This window comes from Centruroides sculpturatus, unplaced genomic scaffold (assembly GCF_000671375.1).
Source record: "Centruroides sculpturatus isolate CEXI.00-Female unplaced genomic scaffold, Cexi_2.0 scaffold818, whole genome shotgun sequence".
NCBI lineage: Eukaryota > Metazoa > Arthropoda > Arachnida > Scorpiones > Buthidae > Centruroides > Centruroides sculpturatus.
Window position 1 is genome coordinate 166,236 of NW_019385001.1, and position 5,977 is coordinate 172,212.

Sequence of the window (5,977 nt, forward strand, 5' to 3'; positions counted from 1 at the left end):
AACAGGAAAAGTAACTTTCGTTATCATGGAATTATAACAAAACCTGCCAATTCAATATAAATGGAAAAAAAATATTATATGGAATTGAACGAAAATGAAAATTTGCTTGATAATTCAACTACGCTTGTTGGAGAACAATAAAAACACTACACTCAACAAGCCACCAATAAAACTCAACTGCCTAACATATAATCAAAGTTTTTTTTAAATTTGTTTTTTAAAAAAAGCGCTTGACAAACTTGCCCCGCATGCCGAAGTTGCCCCGATCTCCCCTATATATTTTGAGATATTCCCATTATTTTATGAATTTTAAAAATATTATTTACATTTAAATGTTTAAAATATTGAATATTATAAAGCATTTATTGAAATTAATAAATAAAAAAATTCACATTTTAAGTTATTTTCTTCATTTTTTTACAAGTAAAAAGCTTTTTAAAACTTTTCTTAAAAATAATACATAAAGAATGGGCCAAATTTGCACATAAGCATCAATTATGGCCTCGAGTTAGGGCCTATGATTCTATTACTTATAATCTCACATTTTTACATGTACTGTATCATTATTTGGTGATGCGGAAGGGCCTCTTAATATATTTTTAGCTTAGGTCCACAAACAAGGGAGCAGCAAGAAGGGTGCTCGAACCCCCCCTAGCTTAAATAGTAATGTAGTAAAGAGAAGAAAGAAAGAAGAATATAAATGAGAATTTTATTTTATTCATAAATTCACTAAGTAATCTTTATCGGCTTGTAAAGTTTCGTTAATTTTGCGTAATTAATACGGCAGTAATTAATTTTAATCACTTTATTCAATTAATCCATTGTGCATCGATGCAACACTACCTAAAATAAATCCTTTTGGAGCTACTTGCCACAAGTCTAAGTCCAGCCCTGTGTAAAGACATTTTATTTTTTTTTAATAAAAAATGTTTTAAATTATTAAAGAAATAATGTAAAAAGAATAAAAAATTGATCGTATAAGTGTAAAGAAAAAAAAGACAAAAGGATTCATTAATTCTAAACTTGATTCGATCTACAATGAGTAAGGATCAAATGGAAGGGAAATGATTTTTTTTGAAGCAATATATGACGAAGTATAGAACAAAAATTTTCGGTTGATATGATATATGACGTGAATTTTCACTTTGGAAACGACAGGAAGAGAATAAGTAAAGAAAAATGATGTTACATGACGTCATTTAGTTGACAAGTTTGTTGTTTCTCTTCTATACTGTTATGATTATATCGCCTGATTTTACACAAAATACGGCTTTAAAATATCAAAATAACAACGATGTAATCAAATAAGTAGTTTCTTTAAACTATTCATTTACTTATATCTTTGTGTTCCAGACAACCAGTGATGTCAGTTGAATTGCTTATTATATTTAACACAGCTGGAAAGTGTTTTTGATTCACTCAAAAATTTAAAAATAAAATAAAATAAACCGAATGAATATTTTATAAAGATAAATCGTGGCTTGAGTTGAGTGTAATAAATAAAAAAATTAATATCAAAGAAAGAAGAAAATAACAATTTTTAAATATATTTTAGAGTCTGTTTCAACTGTCTGTACACGATCTCGAATACTCTGTAAATAAATTGAACCTTTAAAAAATTCTCTAAATATTAATTAATTTATCCTGTAAACAATATTATAAACTAATTAACATGAATGTGTTCGCATAATAAGAGAGAGAACACTATGAATCCGAACCTGACTCGAACCCGAATTCCTCGGTTTGTTTTGATGGAATACGTCAAAACTACATGGCGATGTCTTCCGGAAGGATTTTCTATGAGAAATGGTTTCTGTTTAGGTGTTAGACACGTCAAGAAAATTAGCAAGTGCACGTGATTAAACCCCTTTGGTCAGGAGCGAAACCACGACTATCAGTGTCGAGTGATTTCATTCACTTGGTTAGTTAGGATTTCTCGAAGCGTTAATTGAAAATAATATAGAAATTTATCTTATATCTGAGGTAGTTAACGATAAAGTTAAACAAATTCAAATCAATTTTATTATATTATTATAATAATATATTAAATTTATAATATTAATCATTAAATAGCAAGAATTCGTGAGAATTTTTACATGTACGTTGGCATGATAATTTTTCAATTTTTAATTTTGAATTTAAGTTTAATTAATTTATATAATTATTTCCAGCGTGGTTTTGATCTTATCAAAGTTTTAGCAATCTACTTATACAATTTTCATTAATTCATTGCTGTATAAACTATCAGAGAAGTCAAAGAGGTGGAAGATTATGAATTCTAATTCTGTAAACATAAAATTGAAACTTTTCAGCAATTAATTAGATGTCATTCATCAATTTTGTAGACAACGTTTAAGAAATTATCTGGAAGAAATAACACTTCATATATTAAATTCCATTTCTAGAGCAATCTTGGACTCTACATGTTTCTTGTCACGTTATTTTCTACTTTAGTTTTTAAACATTAATTCATTTTTTTTACTTTGATTAAAAATTCTAAGAAATAAAAGATATAGAAAAATTTAATATAATTCAACTGAGAAATTGGATATTTAAATGAAATTCTTATACTGTATAGCAAAATGCATATTATGTGAGATCCAAAGAGGTGTCACAACTCCTAGTGAATGAAGGTAATTTGATCGTGGGTTCGCACCTGACCAACTTGTTGGCCACGTGGAATTTTCCGCGTTTTCTTCTCGTGTCTAACATCTAAATAGACTCCATAAAAAGTTTCCTCTGAAGGCACCCCGTTAGCAAATAGTTCATGTGTTGTTTTGCTTTATTCTATCAACTAACTGCCAGGTACAGTACAATAGATGAATTTACAAATAAAAATAAATATAAAACTTTTTTCAAATTTAATTTTATGACGAAAATATGAAGACCTTCATAAAATGAAAGCTGAAAACGTTTTATAGAACAGTAAATCCCTGAACAATGGCCACTAACGAGAACATAAAACATGGCCGTTGTCTGGAAGTTATTTTGCATACATTTTTATTAAAAAAATATTTTTATAAAAAATGACTTGTCTTTAGGGATGATATATGGCCATTATTGAAGGTTAGACTGTATTTGTTGGGTTGCAATTTGAACAAATTGTAAACTTATAAATTACGTCCATCCGTCTGTCTTTCCTTAACCTCTAGAACGGAGTTAAATAGACGAAAGACGAGACAGATGTGGAAACCTTAGAGACAAGAGGCCCCAATTAACTATATACGAACTTCCAATGCAAACAAGAAGTCATGTTATTTCAATTCAAACATTTTCCTGTGAAAGGTGTTGGATAGATACGATTCTATTGTTAAACGAAAAGTATGATGTACAGAGGCTACTAATTTGAAGGTAGCTAGCATATATTTTAAATTAAATAAATTAAAAAATATAATTAAAAGTTGCAACCCGGTATTGTGACGATGTAAAATAATTTCTCGTTTTTATTTGCATAATTTATGCAGTTTAGAGTTATGTTTGGAGAATTTCATACAATATACTTTCTCCTATTGTTAGTCTAGAATTATATATACAATAAATATCTTCATTGATATTATAATCACTAGATATTCTTTTTAGACAGATTTAAAGCACGTATTAATATTCAAGCAACGATATATTTATTAGTTTTAAAAAAATGCAGTGATTTTCTCATGCAATTTTTATTTCTAATCTCTACCATTTGTGACCTTAAATTACTTTAAGAAAGTAAAAACACAAAGAAAATGGTAAAAACCTTTTACACTAGAATTGAAAAGATAAATTTATTTATGTTTTGAAAAGAAGAAGAAAATTTTTTTTATTGTTAAGATCTTCCTTATTTTCTTTTTATCTAGAAAAATTTCCGAAGCCATTATTGTTCTGACCTTTCTTCTTTAGTTTCTTACACAGATATTGTTATCGTAGTACAATAAGAAACTTAATTAAATATTAAATAAAAACTTTACAGAATATTTTTTATAAAAAATTTTTAAAAAGAAAAACGAAAGAATTTTGTATTTATTAAATACGTCAGAATAAAGCTTTCGTGAATGGAACAATAGAAAAATTAGAGTCATCACTACGTTAAAGAACGTTCTTTAAGAAATTAATTAATCCTCAACTCCATATTTTATAATGGAGTCATATATATACACATACAAAAAATTCTGTGTAAAACAATAAAATATTAATTTTTAAATTGTTAAATTCAAAACAAACTGTAAAACAGTTTCCAAAATATGCATTGAGATTTTACATATTTTTAAAATTTTAAAATACTCCCTTGCAAAGGATTTAAAAGCAATACATTTTCTTTTCAAATATTCCAAATTGATTTCGTGGAAAAACGAGAGAGAGAGAGAAAAAATAATAATATATTCAGTCATACGGCGCGTATCAACTACATGTCATGTGAAGTGTTTATCCCAACGTCATCTCCACATTATCTCTTTATCCTATGGAGGCCAACTGAGATATCTTGTATCAGTTAGTTCCCTTACAGCTAACTTGAAGTTATCTCACTCGGTTTTCCTACAAAAAAAAAAAGAAAAAAAGGACATTTATGATTTTTTCTGTTTATCAATTCTTCACTTAGACTTATTTTTTATCCTACTGCTGACATCCAAATGCTATTTTTAAATGCGAATCTTAAAAAATGACAGCTAACTGATAAACATGTAAACGTATGTAAAGGAAATTTAAAGAAAACAATGCATAACTTATCTCATGATTTATATATAGTTCTAAAATTGCTTGAAGCATAAATTGTGTTAATTTCCGTGGGGATCCGGGTTCGAATTTGATTCATATTTCTCTAATTCATCATGGATATTCCTTCTATTCCCAGGCTTGCCAAACCCATTGCGGGTCAGGCTTACCAGTAATTAGTATAATTGTGGGTGATTACGTAGCCTAAAAGTCCATTTGAGCTGTCAGAACAATGTGAACTTTTACGTAAGCCTCATTTCGTTTTTTATACGTCTGTAATGGGAAAATGTAAAATATGACATCAAACTAACATAAAAATTTTGTACACTATTCTGACAAAACGTACTGTACATTTTAGTCAATTAATTTAACTAACCAATCAATTAAAATTTTAATCAACCAGACTATTCTCTTAATAAAATATTAGCTTTCAGTTTTTCTTTGTGTTCAAAACCCGTATGAAATTGTTCTACTCAGTGACGCGTTATCTTATAGACAAAAAGGATAATTGGATGCCCGGAGGTCCCAACAACAAGGTAGCCCCAAACCAATCTTTTATACGAAAATATTTCCCCGAAGAAAAATGTCTAAAGTCAATACTGTAGGCGAGGCCCCATAATTCAAATTTGCCTAGATCCCATGAAGCTAACTCGCTACTGTATCCCCTTTTTCTCTCTATAGAAATATTATTCGCTTCTTAAAATATTAAAGCCCATTAGTGGCCAAACGGTCTTCGTACCCTAAACACCGTGCAGTTTTCCGGATTTTCTTCACGTCTGTAACCCCTAAATATGGGCTAGTTTTCCTGAAAAAGACCTCCCAGAAGGAAGTATCGCCTAAGTGTTGTGTTGCCATAACTTAAACAACAATATGAGTGGGCAGATCGTCCACATGTCTTGTTGCCATATCCTTTCAAGTAAACAAATAAATTAATATTTATTTTTATACCAATTTTCAATCATTTTGAAGTATAATAATGAAATGTTTTAATATATATATATTTCCTGTTCAAAAATAACATCTGATAAGAAACCAGAAACAAAATGAAAACAATAATGTGTGGGAAACAACCAAGCTTTAAAGATCCTTAGAGGATTCTTGAAATCAGCAATTTTTTGAACATTTTAAGAACGTTTCTACTTTCTAAAAATTGAGTTTTGGAGAATATAAAAATAAATTTTTCTTTTTCCTATTGTCTCCCTGTATGTTTTTCCCCCATAATAACAACTGTATACCTATAATCACTATAAATAAATATTTTCAGTTAGAAACAAGTAAAAAATATACT